This window comes from Gambusia affinis, linkage group LG09, assembly GCF_019740435.1.
Source record: "Gambusia affinis linkage group LG09, SWU_Gaff_1.0, whole genome shotgun sequence".
Classification (NCBI taxonomy): Eukaryota; Metazoa; Chordata; class Actinopteri; order Cyprinodontiformes; family Poeciliidae; genus Gambusia; species Gambusia affinis.
The window spans coordinates 14,218,779-14,240,339 of NC_057876.1; the positions used below are offsets into that span (position 1 = coordinate 14,218,779).

The 21,561-nt window shown below is 42.1% G+C and overlaps 1 protein-coding gene across 5 annotated transcripts in view; it reads right to left on the minus strand.

Moving 5' to 3' along the window:
- fgf18a (fibroblast growth factor 18a) overlaps positions 1-14,028 on the minus strand; it is a 35,320-nt gene extending 21,292 nt beyond the window's left edge. Inside the window, exons 1-2 of one of the 5 annotated variants that reach the window (XM_044126236.1) lie at positions 13,964-14,028; positions 10,843-10,932 (exon numbers count right to left, since the gene is read on the minus strand). The gene's annotated coding sequence lies outside the window, so the exon portion shown is untranslated. Of the gene's footprint in view, positions 1-4,168; positions 4,259-4,368; positions 4,509-10,842; positions 10,986-13,963 lie in introns of those variants that run through there. The other 4 variants (XM_044126233.1, XM_044126235.1, XM_044126232.1 and 1 more) reach the window with 4 other exon arrangements.
- Positions 14,029-21,561: the final 7,533 nt, after the last annotated feature.

The following is a 21,561-nucleotide window of genomic DNA, read 5'->3' on the forward strand; positions in this document are numbered from 1 at the left end:
TCCTTGCTTCAAAATCAAGTTATTTGCTTGCCTTCTTTATTGAAATGGGCATAAATATGTGTTTTCAATGTGTAATTGTGTGCTCTTTGTGGGGTTGTTGGTGTTTTATGCTGGTTAGAAGTTTATGATCAGTATTTTCCGGCTTGCATGACTTAGCGTGTGAAAATCCATTCACACCCAAGATAAACACACACATACACACACGCACTCCTGTTAATGGTGTGGCTCTTGATGATATTCCATGTTGTGTCTTTTACTGTATGGTAGTCTTGGTAGCAATGTCGTGTGGGGAGAGTCAAGGCGGGTGTGTGTGTGTGTGTGTGTGTGTGTTACTGTCTGCATTTGTGAGTGCAGCTGCATGTCGGTGTGCATGGAATGAGTGTAAAAGACATCAGACACCACCGTTAATGGGCTTAATCAATGACAGATGAAATTCCTGTTGTTTTTCTCACCGCAGCACTGTCTGCTCCAATAGAAACACGGCACAGAATGTGCACTGAAACTCATGGGGATGACTGAGGTTGGAAATCTCACTTATGCTCTCAGCTACCATATACCTACACACTCACACACACCCACATGTGTATATATTCACAAACTCTGCGAGGTAAGGCTCCACAATGCTCTGAACCTGCTAGCATTTTGCTCTGCTGCAGAGTTTACGGCTTTCGTGAAATATGCATATCACAAATAAACTGTGCAAATGCTGTTAACCCACATGTCCCTATATTCACATACACACACATACACTTGCCAAAGTCCTCTCTGTGCTCCAGCTGGGGACCCAGCTGCAGTGATGTCATTGCTTGCTGCCACTTTGCTGATTGTGACTTTTATTGAAAGCAGAACACTTTGATTCAGCTTCAAGAGTAGTCACTCTGCACAAGCTCTAAAATAGATTGGATTCTGCGTGCCCCTATACACACAAGCACCATTGCTCATATCATCTGTGTATATATGTGCACAACAGGCATCGGGGTTGGACTGTAGGGGCCAAACCGCAGAAAGGCTGCATCCCTGCAGACTTGATTCTGTCAAAGTGAGGGATGAAAAAAAAGAAGTAGAGTGGAAGAGGTGGGAACACAGATTAACAGTTTGCTCTTAGAGATAAGAGAGACAAAGTTACGCAATGAGGAGACGTCTCCTTTTCCGCTCCAAGCGATCACCGAACACATTTTTTTGTCCCTTAAAAATGTAAGTTTATGGCAATAAGCATCCACACCAACCAGACTGAAAACCTATTTCACCTGTATATTCACAGCTTAAAGCCATTTAGTCTGAACATCCCCTCAAATATTAATATTTGATAAAAAAAACAAAAACAAAAAACATATTTTTTCAGTAAGAAGGTTCTGTAAATCTCCACAAGACCTGCAAAGATATGAGATGAGGCCTTAACAGCCACATTACGTTCCATCTGGAGTCGCCTTAGAGCGCCTCTTTTCTCCTGCTCACGTCTTTACTTCATGTCCTTACTGCCAGTGGCACAAAATTTAAGTTCTCAGCCCTCCATCAACTCCTCTACAAGGTATTTCTGCCCATTCATGTCCCCAGACCCCATTCGTTTTGCCTTTCTCTAAACCTTTTCACTGTGTCCCTTTCACCGTCCCCTTTTCTCTGCCCCCCAGCCTCAACCCTCCTCCTCCTCCTCTCCTCTGTCTTGTATATACTCGTCTGTTGGCATGTCCTCTGTCTTTCCAGCCTTTGAAGGCTTTTCAGGCTGCTAATAAAAGACAGGTCCCTACCACAACAAAAGGGCTCAGCGCTGCCTTTGAATAAACAGTTTATTTCGCTTTTATTTTTTTTTTCTCTCTCTCTCTCTCTCTCATCACACACCCAGACCCCCGTGCCTCACCCCTCTCCGCCCCCGTGTATGTTTTTTTCGCTCTTGGCTAAGGGGGAAATATGTGCACTTGCTATGTTTTTTTTCCATGCGATCACAATGCTCTGGAACAGATTAACAGAAGGCAGGGTAGGGATTGAGAGGGATGAAAAAGAGCAGGAGAGGCAGAAGTAGAAGAAAGCAGGTAACTGTGGCAACCTTGGCCCCGTCCGTCAGTTCGTCACTCAATCTGGCCGATTGTATCCTTGTGCTGACCCACGGCATGTTGCATTTCGGGACACACATGCTCACCTCCCATCTCAGCACCTTATCGCTCGTGTGCTGCTGTACACTCCTAAAAGCACCTGTAGTCTGTACGCTGAAGCAAACTCCCTAAACCACATTAGTCGCTGTGTACACTGGCAACACCTGGCTTTTCCCAGTAGGGTTCAAATAAACATCTTGTTGAAGAGAGACCTGTTTTGTTGGATAAACTGGAACAACCCAGCTTTGAATCCGAGCATAATCCACCACATCCAGAGAAATCACGTCAAAGCAAAGTTGACAATTTGTTCTGTTTACAAGTGTAGGAATATTTCTCTGGCTAGAAAGCACTTGTTAGGCCCATTTGAAAAGGCGTATTTTTCCCCCAGAATGTAAATAAGTTCTCAGTTTGTTGGATCTGGACCCGCTGTGGTCCCGCAAGCTGGAAAGACACTCCACTACTGAATGAAGCCCCGACAGCTGGGCCAGGAGCAGGCTGTGCAGGGCAGCATGATCGCTCCAGCAGACCTAGACAAACATAAATATGCTTCAAAATACTTGAAATTCTTAAGGTGAGCCTAAATTTGTCTTATCAGACACGGCTAAACATGGACGAAAATCAGCTGATAGATAATGCGAGCGAAGCATTTGAATTATGTGTTTTCAGGAGCTCGAGGTGAATTCCATCTCTCCCCTGCCTGCGTTTGTTTCCCTGCTTGTTCCAAGTCCAGAAATGGAGGCCCAAGTGAGACTGTAGCAAAACTGAACTCTGATCTGGACAAAACTACAACCCCGCTACTTCACACCCCTTTCACAGTGCCAGCTTGTTGCCTGTTTCAGGCTCGTCCTCTTGGCCTCCTCTGTTTATCACCTACCTTTGCCTTCCTACTCCCTGCTCTTTTTCACCCTCGGACTCCTTCTGTCTTATTTTTCACGGAACAGGCAGGCTGTGGTGCTGTAGCTCCAAAGCTCAAAGTAAACAAATTTTTCGGCCATTTTTCGGCCTCTTTCTCTTGGAAGAAGGATAACAGCTCGATGAGAATGTGTGTAAAGGTTTGTGTCAAGCATGTGTGTGAGCACATTTGTGTGCCAATGTGTACATAACTGTGTACGTATGTGTGTACAAAGCAGCAAACCACAGGCTTATTGGAGCTATTAAGAGAGCTGGCTGAGCGGCTCAGCATAGCAGCACCAGATGGGCAACTAGGAGTAGACTCCGAAAACACACACTTTATACATACATGTGCACTTTTACGCAGACACATGGTGCGTATTAATGCTGACAGAATGACAGAAGGAATATTAATACCTACAATGCACACATGTGCATAAACAGACTTTGAAATGTATGCAAACAAATTGATTGCACAAGCATGCACTTGCGCACAGCTGGCACGCTGTGCCTGCCACGCGCTCTGCCGCGAAGCTCCAAGTGAATGATGGACGGCGTGAGGGTGTGGAAGAACGACACAAAAGAGCATCCCTTCATCTCTGTCGTTCAGCTAATCCTTCTCTTCTGTCACCCATTACGTCACTCTATCTCTCGCCAACACCCTCCAAACCCTCATCCTGCTCTGTGCGTCAGTCTCTTAACCTTTGCCGTTAAAGCTTTTTTCCACAGAAATTCATCTTGGTTTCTCTTTCCCCTCCTTTGATTCTCAATTTTGAAACAAGAACATTTGGTTTATGTAACAAGCACGGCCACTGTGACTTGCAAACGTATTCATATCCCCATTGAACCAGCATGTGGTCCTTTTTGCATTTAATGAAGTGCAACCGCAAACCTTTTATTATATTTTACGAGGATTTTAAGTTGTGGTTCAATAAAGGAAAATGTTGCGGTCATTTACAACAGAAAAAAAAAAAAAACATCTGAAAGAATGGCAGATTCCTATATATTCACACAGTGGCAACATTATGCTATGGAGATGCATCCTTCAACAGGTACTTCTGTTAATCTTTACAGCTGTGTCCATCTTCACATAAACTAACATGTTTCTCTGTCCATACTAAAAAATAGAAATCACTCACTTGTTTCACATGATGGTGTGTTTAACCCCTAACCAGAATTGTGACATGTACCTGGGTCTCTGCGAAATAGTCAAGAAGCTGAGTGCAGAGACTTGTTGGACCGCTTTGTGGCATAGTGTGGAAACAATCCTCTCATCTTGACTGTAAACAAAACAAAGAAGATTATTGCATATTTCAGGAGAAACAAGGTTATGTCAAACACTATTTCCATCGTGGACGAAGAAGTGGAGGTGATATAGAAAAATAAATACCTCAGTATTCATCTGGACAAGAGACTGGACTGGAGACGCGACAGTAAAGATGTCCACGAGAAAGATCAGAGCAGACTGTACTTCTTAAAGAAGCGTAGGTCCTTCAAGGTTTGGAGCAAGACGATGCGTGTTTTCTACAAGTCTATCAAGAGTGATATCTCTTCTGCCGTCATCTGGAGGGGGTCAGTAGCATCAGAGCCAGAGACCTAAAAAGGTTCAAGAAGCTGATAAAGAAGGTTGGTTCTGTTCTAGGTTGTATTCGGTCATAAATGGTTTTCAACGTGGAACTCTCCCATGTAAGCTAATTTTGTGATTTACTGCTGACATTTTTAAGTACTACATCTTTTTAGCTCAAAGTCATATTTGTGGATTAACAAAAAAAAATGTCCACTAATTTCCAAACATTAAGCTGATTATTGTTAAACTGTCTGTCTGTGGTATTTTTTATTTCAATAAGAAATACTGTGTAGGATAACTAAACCTCTGCTGCAACAACAATAATAACTTTCTGATACCTAGCATGTGATCTCTTCCACTATGTATTCCTGCTGTGGTAATTTGTGCAGACTGTGGTTTGGCATTATGTTGATTAAATAAGCATGGCCTCACGTGGAAAAGATGGTGACATATGTTCCAACAAATTCTGTCTATATTGTTCAGTGTTCACAAATGTGCAGCTTAGTGAGCTGCCTTCTTACTTATTCTCTACGCACTAATCAATGCATCCTCATACCAACATAGACTCCTGCTTTTAAACTACTTGCAGGTGGTCCGTCTTTGTGCCAGACTATAGGATGATGTGTCCATGATGTAAGAATGCAGTTTTCAATTCTGATCCATGAAATCATTTTAAATTCAGCTCATCTGAAATGAATAACAAGTCCTGAGAACGTTGTAATTCTTGGACAATTTTATCATAGTCACATACTGTTGACTTGGTTTTGCTAATGCAATAAATAACTGCAATAACACATCAATCACTGATGTGAGAAAGTCAGATGAATGTATTGTTGATATTTACCTTTATTTTTTAAGAAATACTGAAAGAGAAAGAAGGCGTTCTCTTCCTGTGACTGAGAACACCATTTCAATCCTTTGAACATTTTCACATTGTGTTGCAGCTACAAACTTCAATGTATTTTATTGGAATTTTACGAGGTTTCCAAAGTGTTTTACAAATCAAAAGCAGAAAAGTGTGGTGTACAATTGTTCACAGCGACCCCCCCTCCCAGCTCCACTCTGAGTCAGTAATGTGCAGAGTGTGCAAACTCCACTTCTTCAGTGTTGTTGTGGGGAGATTCCAGGTGTGTCTCTGGTTTTACAGAACGTAATCAAGCAACTGAATTACATCCTCCTCATGCAATTATGACCGACAGAGGCTGGGACAGTCTGACAGAGGTGAGGCTACCATCTACCACCAGCAGACAAGGCGAGTGAAGAGTCTTGCCCAAGGACGCAACAACTGAGACAGACTGAGAGAACTCTTACCACCGTCGCTGTTATTTTAAAAACAATACTTCCGTAAGCCCTATGAAATCTGAGTTAATTTAATTCTATAGTCATGTTCAATAAACTGATATGTCCCAATGAATGCAGTTAGTCATATTGAAAGTATTATTTCAAAATAAAAAAACCTTTAAGCAGGCATAAAACATACTTTTCATTAAACCCACATTTTTGTTTTTAAAAGTTGTTGTTTTATTAGTCTGATGAAATTCCATCTTTTTAAATGTCGTTTCATTGCCTTTAAGTGGAAAATCAACATAATTAACAGAAATAAAGGTTTACAAACATCATACTGTGTGTAATATGATGTGTTTTGCTTAGTGATAAAATTCCTGTAACAAATGAACTTTTCAATGATATTTTAATTTCTTGAATGAGTCTGTAACAGCTTTTAATTTTTTCCCCCCAGAAATCACAACGCCCTGTGTTGAGTTTCTCATTTTCCTTGAAATGTTCCCTTTTCTCTCTCTCCCTGTTAGCCAGCAGGAATTTACTACTAACTGGAGTGTTACCCCAGCAGCTCTGCCATTTGTCATCCATCAGGCGCAGCAAAGTTATTGGAACGTTGCAGTTGTGCTTCTCGTGGCGTGGATGCGGCCGGCGGGCACGTTCTTGGGGTTGCAGTAAAACAAGCGTCTAATGACACCCCCTGTAACCACAGTAAAAGGGGGGCAGGGGTGCATGCATCACCAGTGCTAACCCAGGAAATGCCTTGGTTGGCCACAGGGTAATTGGGACTGTCCCATATAATTTGGGCAGTGAAGCAAGCAGGTTTGGCCAGAACTTCTGCACTTGTCTCTCCCTGGATGTTGGTCAACCGCACTGCACCATATAAATGATAAAAGGAACGGAAAGGCAAACTTTGAGATAAGCTTTGAGTTTGGAAATTTGGAAAAAAAAAAGTAGACAAAGAGTCTGATTTGAAATTAAAACTATGACTTGAAAGCAGAGGGAAATGTGGGATAGTGTACAGATTAGTAGTTTGTTCTCTTAGATTTGTACATATGTTCAAATGCCACAGCAAGAGTTGAGAAAGTGAAGACTGGCGCATATATGGTGGGCATTATTTTTCCCTCGGCAGGTTCTCCTATGCTGAGGCAGATGGAAAATAGGAAAGGGGAGCAGGGGGAAATTCAGCTTAGTCAGGTCTTCTGGTGTGGCAGTGTACTCATCACGGAGCGTGTGGATGTGTGTGTTTTCTCTTTCTGTCAGGTCCTCTTCACAAGCACCGCTCACTCTAAGTGAGGCAGACAGCTTGAAGACTAAAGAGTTCTTGTGATCGGGCCTGAAACCACAGGTGTGCGTTTGTGTGCAGACGTTTGTATCTGCTTTGGCCGTGCACAGTTTTGGTCTGTTTCTGCTTCGTTATAGGCAGCAGTTGGTCGAGCATCTTTGTGTTTTAATGGACGAGTACGAGGCAGGTTATGTGTTTCAGTGTGTGTGGGGAGCTGTTGCAGAGTGTGTTTCAGCTAAATCTCACTAAATACGTAACTCTGCACTGAAGTGTTTTTAATGTCTCTGTTCTGTGTTTTTGATGGCTGCTGTGTTATACCTGTCTGCCCCTACAGACTTTACTCGCATTAGTGGCATTAGACGGGCTTGTTCCGCATGTTGTCTGTCTGTGTGTGCTCTGTCTGCATCTGCTTTACGTGTGTTTGTGAGCTCGAGGAGGAAAAAAAAAAGTGTCTGCTTACAGCATAGGCTTGTGTGTGAGCATGCATATAGAAACGTGCAAGAATGTATGTGCGTATTTCAAGCTTTAGGGGTCATGGGCAGGTCTTCATCTCCTGCGACCAGACCAGACAACAAGGAGGGAAGTGCCTTGCTGTGGAGCAGACGGCAGCAGTGTGCTGTGTGGCTGTCTCTGATCTGGGACATGGCCTTGGGCGGCAACTAAATGAAAAACGAGACCGCATGGCGGTGGGGTGAAATGTTTGTAAATCGGACAACTGACTAAATCATGCTAAATACAAAAACACGCAGAGAGAATGCTTCTCAGCAGATCCCCAGCAGAAGAACAACCCCCTGAACTGCTTTTCCCTGCCTGGTTCTGGTCCCAGTCCAAAACTACTCTGCTCCGCACAAAAGCAAATCCTCCACCATTGGCCTCCCTTTATTTACCTTCGCTTTGTTTTTGCGATTTATCAGAATTAAGGGTTTTCAAGCTGAGTTTATGGTCACAATTGGATGCAGTTTTAATGTCAATAAACAACATATTTAGCAAGTGTTGTTGTTCTTCATCCTAGATTCTTGCGTAACGGTGATATGTCTAACAAAGCACAGATGCCGCATTCGCCTGAAAACATCTGCGTTACAGAGGGAGAAAGACGTGGAGACGGACGTTTTAAGAATGTCCCTAACGTTTGTTAGGCCATAAAAACACACAATTTCAGGCTCATTGAGCCATGGAAACACACTGACCTTTGCCTGAACAAAGCTGTCATGTAATGTGTGTCTTTGGGAAGTCGGGTGCTGTCTTCCTGACGTGTGACTCATAAGAGTAAAGAGAACAAACCCCCCCCCCAAAAAAACTACAAGAATAGGCTTTAGTGAAAACAAAAGGAGAACAAGGGTACAAGGTGTAAACTGTGATGAAACAGGAGATGAGGACAAAGAAAACGGAGAGGCAAGTCAAAATGGGGCGAGTCGGAAAGAGAATGTGAACGTTAACAGAGAGAATATGAGACGAACAAGACCCCAAATGGATTTTTAACCTTTTGTGCAGCAGCTGAAGTTAGGAGTTGTATAATTCAGGAAGGACTGTCTTTTGACTGTTTCCAGTACTTCTGCACCAGCAGCAGACAGTCCCACAACCTCTGCACTGCTTGGAAAGTCCAATCTGACTCATTAGCAAATGATGCTTGCAATGACTGGGAAAACTCTGCTTCTGTTTAAACACAACTGGAATGATGAAATGCAGTCTTTACTCAAATTGGCAGTGTGACTGAAAATCGCCAGTCGCGCATTTACTTTTATATTAGCACTGTGAAAGACTGGATATTTGTCCAGTATTTATTTTGCAATCTAGCAGGTGTCAGGTGGGATAAGTCAACATACCTCTACCCTGCATAGGGTCAAGTGGTTGTATATGGTCTATCCCAAGTAAGCATTGGGTGAGTGGCACGGTGCACCCTGGACAGCAAAGTAAAATGAAATGGTTTTGATCTGGTCTTCAAGGGCTACTGGGTGTGTCCCTGCTGCAACATAACTAATTCAAATGTTTACATTACCTCCTTAGTATGCCATCAAGTGCTATAGAAGCCTATCAATCACCCATTTATTTAAATGAGCCTTGTGGCAGAGCAGAAATACTTAAAATATTCAGCGAATCCTGCCTGAGAATCAAAGTTGGGGATTGTTAGAATGGTCTAGTCAAAGTCAAGCCATTAGCCCAACAGATGACCTGTGTCGCAAGAAAACTGATGTACATAAAAGACTGACAAGAAGATAGCCATTCCTGAAAGAAAACCGAAATATGTCCTGGTTTTGATTTGACATAACAAATGTGGAAGAATGTGCTCTGGTCCGATAAAGTAAAATTAAACTTGTTGGTGAGGAGGGAAACTGACATTGCATATCCTCCTGTGCACCATCACCAGGGTGTTTTAACATCGTGCTGGCGGGATGCTTTTCTTCAGCACAGACAGGGAAGCGAGCCAGAGTGTAAGGGAAGATGGATGGAGGTGGATTCAGGGTAAAACTGGAAGAAAACATGTCGAAAGCTGTAAAAGACTTACAGAAGGGGGCTAAAACAGAAAAAAAGGGAAAGTAACACTTAGCAAGACCTACAATGGGCTATTTTAGATCAAAGCATACAGTGCATTTACACTTCAGGAATCAGTTGGTTTTAGGTGTAGTTTCCACTGCTGGAACCAGGGCCAAATCAGACAAAAACAAGTAGAAACCTATCCAAAAATGAGCCAAGGCAGGGACTTTTCACATTCTGAACAAAAGGTTTTCTTGGTGCGGGGAGGATGCGTTACATTTCTCAATAGTTGAATTTTAATTTTAAACTTTAATGTTCAAACAGTAAGGTTTGAACATTTTACAGCGTTTTATTTTCTGCGATTCAGATTAAAGCGATTACCAATATCAGGATTTTTGATCATCCGCCAGTTTAAAGTCTGAATGGAGCAGCAGTGCTGCTGTAGAGAAGCATGTGTGTGTGTGTGTCCTGTAAGGCATGTATCATTCTGACTTTTCTGAGATGAATATGGTTTCAACTCAGGTTAGCAGTTAAACTATAATATTTAACTAGTTATCTGTTTTCCAGCCTTTTCAAGTTGCAGAATCAGGACAGTTAATTTAAGACCTATTGAACACACGGTGCCATAGTTTCACTTAGAACTTAGATTTTCACTTCTCTTTCTTGTTGCATTCCTTCATTCATTTACTTTCTCATTTGTATTTTTAAGAAAACTATAAGGTATAATAACAATGGGGAAAAGATGAAAAGGTTGTAAAGAAAGAATACATGAAATTCATCCACCCATCAATTCACCTCCTCTACTCATCTCCTTGTACTATTGTTCCTTCCTCCTGCTTCCTCGTTTTCTGTCCTTTCTTCTTCTTTCATCTCAAGCCAGACGAGACCAACTGTAGCCAATTAGCATTTTTCTCCCTCTCCTTTTCTCTTTCTTCCCCTTCCTTCCTCTGTTTTTGCCCTCTTTCCTCTCTGTTTGTTGTGTAAAATTGATTTAAGGGCGCTAGACAGATTTTGCACTGTTTAACTTCTCTCTCTTTTTCTCTTTCTTTTCTTCCTGAGCTCCCTCTTTTAGCTTAACATGAATAAACCTGCTGGCAATTAAACATTTATGGAACTGGCATGCCCCCATTTATCCCATCTCACTCCTGACTTTTTTTTTTTTCCTCTCCCCCGCCCTCTCTCCCTATCCATTCACCTCTAACCTGCTTTTATCTCGCGCTGTCACTCAGTCTTTCTTCTTCTACTTTCGGTCCAACACTCACATTGTCTCCGGTCTCCTCGCTTCCCAACACCTGCTGCGCAGGTCGCACAGTCCTCTGCTCCTCCTTGTCCCACCTCATCTCTCTCTGTCTCTGGGTGGAATGGAGGACTGATTAGTAAGAACACATTCAGATTTTCCTTCCACATGCTGTGCCAGTGAAACAGCCGTGTGCCTGCTGCATTCAAGACAGCTGTGCCAGGGAAGAAGTGGTGTTTGAGTTTCTGTGCGCATTTGGTGTGTTTATGTGGCAACAGCACGACAATATGATGCGGGGTTAAAAAGCAGCAGACCATGGTACAGTAAACCTTTGCTCACACGGCTTAAATGACAAGCTGTGCGACTCGTTGTGCAGCGTGTGTGGCAGCTGACTGGGTCTGTACGCATGTTTCGTGTTGCAGGGATGTTTACGGTGAAGAGGGTTTCCGTGATGCCTGCAAATAAATCACAGATCCTTGAGTACCACCAGTGGTTCATCAAGGTGCATGTACACGTATGTAATTTTGTTTAGGCTATGTCTTCTTAGTCGTGGGAACGGTAATTCTGTTCTTGCGGCCCAGATGTGTTGCACGGTGCTATGAAACCTGACCCACCCCCCCTCAACACCAACTAAAGCAGCCCCCTCTTCTCCCTTGTCCGCCAAACCCGCCCAGAACTCTGTGTTAAGACACATGTGGAAACAATTCAGTCAATGCCCTGAGCAGGGTAGCCCTCACACACACTCTCACACACACCCAGACGTATGCACACACTCCACTCCCATGCACACATAACATACACACTCATTCCTTGCTCGCCCTTTCACATATACCATGCGCAGCCACGCAAACGCCCCGACTCAACGACTCGAGCACATTGCTCTCCTCTGTCCTGCTGCTGAGGTGCTCATTGCTTAGTGTTTGACAGTCTGTTAACGCTGCTGTGATCCTAAACCCCTATCAGGTTTTCTACACTCAATCAATAGGTCGTGTGGATCCCCTGGATTTCACAGGGTTTAAGAAGGAAGAATGTGGGGGGCTAGGCCTTCAGCACAATATGTGCAGACTGTGAATTTAAGGATGTTGTAACATTGTAATGGTTCGCTTCCGACACAATGCCATTAAAAGGCTGTTGCTTGCCTTTTACCTAAATCCTTGATGCCGTTTAGGTTTCTCATTGAGACAACTCCTGAGTGTATTCACAAACACGTGTGATGTTAAAATGCAGATTTCGCATCTATACTCATAATAATGCACCTTAAAAATACAAAAGTGGATTTGTTTTTACTAGGGCTTTAACAAGCTCTTGATGGGAGTGATGTGATATTGAAACTTAAGTCTGTCTCCCAATGTGATAACTATTAGCTGTCGGCACGTAATTTGGCGAAGAAAGTACAAGCTCAAATTAGTTACAAAAGAAAACGCTGCTTTCAATACAATGCTGCAGATTTAACTGCTTGTATTTCCAACTTAACAAGTTAGATGGCTAACTAGAGGCACATGTTGTTAATTTAAGCTCCCATCTTCACTAAAAGGCAACACATGGATTGAGCTATGTGTGTGCTTAATGTTTGACACTCGATATTACCGCTGTAGACTTTTATTTTGAAGAAAAGAAGGAAGTTGCCGTTATTAAGTTGCCCTGTTGTGTTGACTGCAGTTACAAAAGCCCTGAAGATGCTTCCTCCTCTTAAATTGTTTATGTAGCAGCATTTTAGATTCTCTCTAGAGAAAAAAACCCCCGCAACAAATAAATTACAAACAATCTGTACGTTCTGTGAGAATAGGGCTCCTGCTCTTAATCATTTACTGGTTAAAAAATTACGTGCGGCTCTGCTTCATATTTGTGCTACACTAAATGACTCTTCTGAAGTTTTTTCGTGATTTTTCATCTGAACATAATATCAAATCAAACCTAAACTGGGTCATTTTACATAAATTTCACAAGTTGCTTTTAAATGCTTTGATTAGGATTTATACTAGGATATGACCAAGAGTGAGGAGAACAAATAAGAAGGTAGACAACTGGAAGGGAGCTGGGAAGAACATAGAAATTTATTTGTAAAACTTATGAAAATCATTCTACCATTTTCCTTACACTTCACAATTATGTGTGTTGGTTTATCACAAAGAATTTCAAAAAAAAAAAAAAGAATTACAGAGATATAAGCGGTTTAAATGTGGCAAAACACGAAGTTAAAAAGTTTAAATATCATGAGTCCTTTTTCAAGGCATTGCACATCCACTGTAATACACCATAAATCAATGTGTATTCACGTCAGACTGTTTCAGGGCAGCTGTGGCTACATTCCAGTAGCTTGCCACCATCAGTGTGGGAGTGTGTGTGAATGGGTGAATGACTTATAGTGTTAAGTACTTTAGGGTCCTCTGAACTTGATAAAGCTATGCAAGTATAGGTCATTTGCCATTTACCATATAGAACTGGCCTAGTAATAAAATTCAGCATGTAATCTGTTTGTGAATATGAGGCAATATATCACATAAGATGTGCAGATGCTCTCCAAACAGCCTGGCTGAGCTTCAGTCTTCATGTGTGAAACTAGGAAAGGCAAACCCCAAAAAGCTTGGAGTTATGATTGCTGTACGATGTAGTTTTTAAACAATACTGACTCAGAGGCTGAATACATTAGTAACCCACACTTTTCTAATTTAGATCTGAAAAGGGACACTAACACTATTTTAAAAAAATCAGTTTTTCCTCCTGAGCCACATAAAATTCTAGTAACATTGAGTGATGTGAGAAAATGTGGAAAAGATTGGTCCTGTTTTTCATTTAATAAAGGACAAAATGTTGTCTGGTTTCATTTAGAGCAAAATGAGCAATTCATTAGTATGCTATTAAATTGTTATTGCAAGGTCACAATTTATTTGGTTTATACTACTAGCTTAAAATGTTACGTTTTCTATTGGACTATTAGCCTTCACTAAAATGCTAATCAAGTGGCGTGAAAACAATTGTTTTAATGTTGAATGTAAAGAGTTTAAGGAATTAAAATAGAGTTCCAGAAGTTTCAGAAATAAGCATTGCAAAAAGAACTGTGGTCTTGGGCCTTATATTAAAAAGTCAGCAAAGAAAAGATGAACCAAAACATGGCAATGAAAAGTACATTTAGTGGCTTCACTTACCGCTGATCAGTATCCATAGCAACCCAGTCGCACCCTATAACCCAGTTCTTTCACCACAACTTCGGAATGTTCAGGGGGGAAAAAAGCAAGTAAGACAAACAAACAAAAGCACAAATAACATACGACCAACTTTGCCCAGCAAACATTTCATATTGCTGCACATATTCCTGACACTGCCACCAAGTGGCAGACCAAGCAACAACATGTGCATAAAGCCCAGTAACTCATGGGGATCTAATGGGCCTGGAGAATGCCTTAACAGTTTGAAAAATAAAAAAATATATATATAGCACAACTGAAAGCACCAACTCCAAGCAAAGTCAGTAATGACCAGGGAACAATGATTAATTTGTCCATTTTCCTTTAGCAAATGATCAAGCACACTTTAAAATATTATCAGAAAGTGTGAATGTGCTTGAGTGTGTGTGCAAGGTCAGGAAAGAGCACGGGCTGGGTTGTTTTTGATGTAGCCAAAGTGCAGAAACAAGCCCATTTTGGTAATTTAATATTTCACTCCCTTCACATCTGGAGCTCCATGTAAAAATGGAAAATAGAGGGGTGGGATATGAGACTGACATGGAGCGAGGGAGGAAGAAAGAGGAGAGAAAAAATACACCCTCTTCTCCACACATCCCGAGCTGTTCCTCCCTCCCCGTGCCTGCTCTATGACCACATAGCTTGTCCGCGCACATGCTTTTTTCACACTAATATCGAATGCATTCTTGCTGCATGGACATGTACTTCTTGTCTTTTTATTTTTTCTTCTTTCTTTCACTCCACCAGAGCTCTCTTGCACACACACACACGCACACACGCCCACACACACACACACACACACACACACACACGCCCACCACTCTGGAGTGACTGGTGTTGTAAGTTGGCGTGAGCGTTTAGGTGATCTGGGTGTGATTACTGCTTGGCTCTCCGACAGCTCTGATGATGACATTCAGCGCTTTGAGCTCCTCTGGCTTGGGCCTGCTCCAAACACAACCAGGGAGTACACACTCTACCTCTCAACCATCCATTTATGCAGCCCAGATAAACTGTAACACAAATGTTTTACTGAACCCGAAGCATGTTCGATTTTTATTAGGAAAAAAATATGACTTTTATTTTCTGTGCCTTCAAAGATTCTACTGTTTTCTTCCCCCCCTTTTTTTGAAACCTTTAAAGCTCGTGTTTAAGAGCAACCTGCTTCTCTATTCTTTAAACCTTTCCAATACCTCCGCCTCAGTCTGCGTCCCATTTATTCCAACTGTCTGCTTGCCTCATTTAAATGCCAAGCTCAGAGAGCAGCTGTGTGTTGGATCGTTGCTATCAAGACCAGAGTCAACATATGCACACACACCATTTCTCTCAGTGACGGGGCCGTGTGCCCAGATTGTGTTAATCCTTACTGTCCTCCACACATTTCTCTACACCCATCAACGTCAGCGCCGCTTTGATGAAGACACACACACACACACATATGTTTGATTCTCCATCATTATCATTGTTTCAGCTGGAGAGGAGTCAGCGCTTTGTTTGTAATTACAGGGGTTTGAAGTGAGAGGGAAGAATTTTCAAGAAGAGAGGAGTGGATGGAAAAGAGAAAGAGCAGGTCAGAAAAAACACACACACGCACACATACAGCAGTGTGTCTGCGACATATTAGTCACATTTTACCGTAATTGTTGTTAGACCCCATCCCACACTTGTAAAAAGAAGAAAAAAGAAGTACTCTGGGAATGTGCTCTGCAGTGGATGCCTTCCAAGGTTTTGTCTGGTGTGCTCAGCACAAAGGGCGAACGGAGCGCTGCGGCTGGCTGGTATGGCTTTGAAAACACTGGGGCTTTGGGAAAAAGCCTGTTGCGCTTCCTAAACCCAGAGCTTCAGATAGGATTGACCCCATCAAAGCAGAACTGACTGTATCATTTGTAGACGTACTAAACAGCTTTCAGCTAAAGTCTTTCAGTTTCCTTAAAATCTAAACGAATCCCTGAAAGCCAAACACAAAGACAATCTGAAACCAAGTCGACTTCCTCCCATCTGGAAATGTGTTGATAAGGCAACCTGAGGATCTAACAAAGAAAACCTAAATGATTTACGGTCCTAACCTTCTGAATTACCAACAGAACGAATAAAAGGATGAAAAACAGAACATTTTCTCAGAAGTATGGAGTAGAGATGTGTTCAAAAACAGCAGTGCGGAACGATGACAGGCACGTGGCACGCTGCAGCATCCACACAGCTTGCTGGGATCCCTCAGGGTTCATAAAACATAAGCCTCGTTAAAGCCAGCGCCCCCTCTGTGACAGGCAAGCCAAGTTCACAGTTCAGGGATAAGGGACATTTGAGTAAATCACAGAACAAGTGAAACTTACTGAAGTAAACAAAACTTCTTCTCACCAGCGACTCTGCAAGGACTTTTTCTACACTTCCTGAGCCGATCTACCTTCCTATCCTCTTTGATTCACTGTCTCTTGAAAGTTTTACACCTCGTCTGCCACCATTACAGCAAATCTTTCACTCATCTCTATCATCCGGCCAGGAAATGGATCGTGAGAAAACATTGCCCCTTATAGAAAAAGAATATGGCTGCCCAACATATGCAGAGCCCACTTGCACACATCCACAAATGCAGTTGGTCTCAAACTCTCAGGGCTTTGGGGAGGTGTGCGACCCATGTGCGTCCTCTCCTAACTCCCAGTGTTGCCCAACAGGGAGTGTTTGTGTGGTATCCCGGGGTAACTGGTAGAGAGGGTGGGGGGAGGCTGATGTTCGGAGGCAGGGCTACAGCCGCACGTTGAACTTGGGGTTTGTTTGCACTTTCATTGCTAAAATTGAGCATGCATGTGTCTGCAGAGGACGCAGGTGGGCTCATGCACAATGTCACTGAGCAAGCTATGTTTGCATATGGCTCTACGTGCATATGCGTATTTGAGCGTGCATGTGTGTGTCGTTTGTCTACAGACTAACTGTTACTGACATGCACAGACTGACTACCGGAGTCAAAAAGTTAAATGCACTCCATGCTCCTTTCTCTCCTCAGAGACTCTCTCTTTCTGCCTCCCTAACGTTCTCTCCTCCCATTTTTTATTTTCTATATTTTTCACCCTAACATACTTTTTTCTCTCTCCCTGACAATTTCTTTCTTTTGCTCCCTCCTCCTTCCATCTCTGATGATTTTAGCAGAGGTGTGACTCATTGGGCATTGAGCCACAATGTCAGGTAGTGAGGGGAGGGCGGGAATGAGGTTGAGAGAAAGAAAGAAAATGGGGAGAGATCTAGAAATGGGGGGAAGGCGAGTTGTTTTAGAAGCTGTGAGGTTCGCTGTGTGTGTCTGGAGGTATGATAGTCTGGAGATATGCAAAAAGAAATGAAATGTGCAAAAGGAACTAAGTGAGAGAGAATGAGGGAAACAAGGGAGTGGGAGGGGTATACAGTGAGCATAGGGAAAATAAAAAAGGAAGGGAAATGAATAATTTCTGCAAACAGTTTTCATCATTTTTTTTCTCTCCCTGCATGTTGTGTTGTTCATGTTTTGCCCATGTAGCACGGTTTACGAGCTGACCAATGTGTTTATGTGCAAATATTTTCCTCCATTCATGAGTTTTATGTTGCTAAATGCCAGAGTGTCATAACACAAGCCCACCTCCCAGTATTTGCTGGAGAAGTAGAAAGGTGGGTGAAGGAGGGATGTAGTTGGGAGAAGGTTGCAGACAATGAAACAAACTAGTAAGGGAAGAATGAGAGGATAAACGATTTTTCTTAAAAAGTTATTAATAAGATGCGCTTTGAAAAAGATTTCTGCAGGCACGATCATGTTCCTGCAGCTTGTCAGTCAGCTGTTGCTCCGTCCCCTAAGGCAGGGGCTCTCCACACTCATCTCACCCTGGCACTCGCCCACACACGCACGGACACACACACACACACAAACAACCACAAGCACACATACATGGTGTTGGCTGACATAATGGTCGGTCTGTGCACTTTCATGTGATGAGGCATTTACTTGGTGATATTGTTTAATTTTCCTCAAAGGTCAGATCACCCTGAGAACATGCTCACACGCTCACATACCCACAAACAAGATCTTTTGACCGCTGACTTCTGTTCTCAGTAGACACTGGCTTGGTTCCATCCATCACATCTCTGTTTCCCATTCCCTTCCTTCCTCGTGTTTTTCTCGACTACCTCCAATCTCAGATCATCTTGCTGACAATCAAGAGACCAATAATCGTCCGTGCAGGATCCAGTGTGAAAGCATTATCGCTGCTGGTTCGCGTCAGTGAATAACCAAACACTCTCATCATGTTTTTTTGTCAGGTTTCAGGTATGACCCGGTTCAACTCCCTGTGTCTGGTCTCAACACCGCCCTCTGCAGGTCATTTTTATTATTGAACAAATTCACTCACTGGTCCTTTTATTAGATACACTTTGCTATTATTATTAGAGTACCTTTTTGTTAATTTTGAACTGTCGCGGATCTTCCAACAAAGTGCAGCAGGAACTATTCCTAATAAATTTGGTCTGAAATGACATGAATCTTCCACTCCAACACATCCCAAAATGGATTTGGGTTCAGTTCTGGTGACTGTGGAGGCCACTGGAAAACAGTGAACTCATTTATCATATTCAAGGAAAAAGTTTGTAACTATATAATGGATAGTGTCTATTTGTGACACTGTCCAAATAGAAATAGCCATCATAATATCAGTGTTTTACAGAGGTTGATTGCACTTAGGTTGGTTACAGTGACTAGATGAGGCTCTGTTGGGACTAAAGGAATCAATCAATCAATCAATCAATCAATCAATCAATCAATCAATCAATCAATCAATCAATCAATCAATCAATCAATCAATCAATCAATCAATCAATCAATCAATCAATCAATCAATCAATCAATCAATCAATCAATCAATCAATCAAGTTCATTTATATTGCACATTTCACCAACAAGGCAGTTCAAAGTGCTTTACATCATAAAAACACAAAAATACAGAGCCATAGCAACACCAGACATTCCACTATTGAGAAAACCAGTCAACAGACGTTACACTTTCATGTGTGGCATCATCAAAATCATTGATACACATTAAATAAGTTGAGGAGCAGTTTGAAATTCAGCAAATTCTTTTGACCACTTCTAGATGCATAAATGGAATAGGTTGCTGGCTTGCAATTTGTTGATTTTCTATTTGTGAAAACAAGCAATTAAACCAGTATACCTAATAAAGTAGCCAGTGAGAGACTGTGAGCCCCCTGCCCCCAGAAAATAGGCATAAATAGAAAAGAGATGAATGTTTTTCTGTCTTAAGGGCAAATTGACAGATGGCATACAATCCAGAATTATGAATCTCTATGCAATAATAGTGAGCACATTTTTTTTTAAATCTTAGTTGATTAACCATTGTTTTCAAGTTAAAAGTACTTCCATTGGGTGGTGACATTTTAGTGTGGACACACACATTATGATTGATTGGAGGCTGTCCTGATTCATTGGGAGTTTTTCAGCGGCAGTGACAGAGGCATGGAGGAGATCAAAGTCATCCTGATAGATTGCTATCGCCACTCCCACCTGTTCCCTCTGGAATTTCCTCTCTTCCCAGCATGCATGCATGCGCGTGCACTACTGTTATGTCTACCATACTGTTTGTGTTTCTGCATGTGTGCCTGGGTTTGCATCTGCTACCATGTGGCTGTAGACCTAAATGCCAATGTGTCTGTATGTGTGTGTGTGTATAGTCTGAACACGTTTGCCACTTGCGGGAATTTTATAATCTGGAAGTGGAATATGTGCTCATGTCTGTTTCTGCCTAGCTCTGCTCCATCTCGCTCCTTTCTTTCTTTGTCTTTTTTTTCCATCTTTCATTCTTTGACAGCTCTAATAGGTTTTGGTGTACCACTGGTTGATACATGCCAGCCTTTCCCACTGCTTCTGTTTTCTCTAATTTGTATCTCTTCTCTCTTTGTTAGAAAAACAACGTCTCACCAACAGGCGGGTTCTCAGGAACGCGAGGAGACTCACACTGAGACAAGTGGGACACGGTCTATAGTCTCGGTAGGCATCTCAGGTTGCTGACATTTTTCCATTTTTGTGAATATAAGGTAATAATGATAATATTAGTGGGTGTGACAGAGCAAGGGCCCATTCACTGCCTCTGCCAGCTTCCTATAAATATCCCCCTTCTTCTGGGGAATCCGAGACTCAGCAGAGACCTTCAGTTTACACAGCTGAGGAGCATGTGGACAAAAACCTTCTTTCTGCCTCTTATTTTCCTCCCTCTTCTTCCCCCCATCCCAAACTATTCTTTTTTTTTTCCAATCACCTCACTGCTCGCTGTGCTAGTATCATCAACATTTATCTGCTGCCTTTCTTTGTCGTCCGTGTCTTATCTCCTCTCACCTGCCTTCCTCCCTCATGATTTCTTGCTCATATCTCTTTGTCTTGCATGACCTTGAAAACTCACCTCTTACTCCCTCATCTCTTCTTTTTTGAGTGTATCTCCTCTGATAGATTTTGTGGTGACACACACCGGACAAAGTTCAGCAGGTTATTATGGAAACTGAGGAGTGATGAGGTGAAGCTAATTGCAGGTGGAAGTCACCCTGCTTTTCATCACGTCTCTGTGTTTTGTTGTGTCCGCTCATTTCCCTTTGGCTTCTGTTCACCCCATCCTTCAGCCTATGTCTGTCTATCCATCGCTCTGTTTTTACTCTCTGAAAGACTCTCATGGATGCGCACAGGCTTAGCAAGAATGCTAAGATCATAGTATACAAACCTAAAAAGCTAAATTGCCTTGTAAAGTTATTTCTTTGAGGTTTTCTGCATTTGTGACGTGTCAACCATAAACATGGGTGCATTCTATTTTTTTTATCTGATAAAACTACACAATATAGTGAATAATTTTGAATTTGGGGGATAAAGATGAATTAGTTTCCAAACAAAAAAGCCAGTTATCCTCCGAACTCCCCTTGTTAGCACATATATACCTGTATGTGTTTTAATATCAATATAGAAGGAGCTGCTTTGCCAAATCTTTGTTAAACAATATTAGTGAACAAATAGCATCATGACCCACCAGGCAGGTCGGGAAAAGTTCAAAGAAGAATTAGGTTAGACAACAATACCCCAAGCTTTGAACATCTCATGAAGAACTGTTGGGTCCATCATTCAAAAACGTTGACAAGCCTGGCAAGAAGAGCATTAATCAGAAAAAAACAGCTGAAAGGCCCCTAGTAACTACAGAGCAACTGCAGTTAAGGTGGTAGACTCTATTCAGTGAATAATTTTCAGTCTTGTCCTCCATAAATATGCCAATTATGAATATGTGACAAGTAGAAAGCTTATGTGGATTATCATAAGCTGTCCAAGCTACAAGCCATGTGAGGGCTAAAGAAACCGAAGACCAAGGCCAAGACTAAACTCTGTGGCCTACATGCAAAGCACCATGTGTGGCAAACAAATACAGTCTAGTCAGAGTCTAGAACAAAATCCAACAAAAAGCTCTTCACATACTATCCATTTAATCTAACTGAACGTCTGCAGACAACAATTTTAGTTTATAGATATGGAGATCTGGTAGAAACATACTCCAAAAGCCTGACAG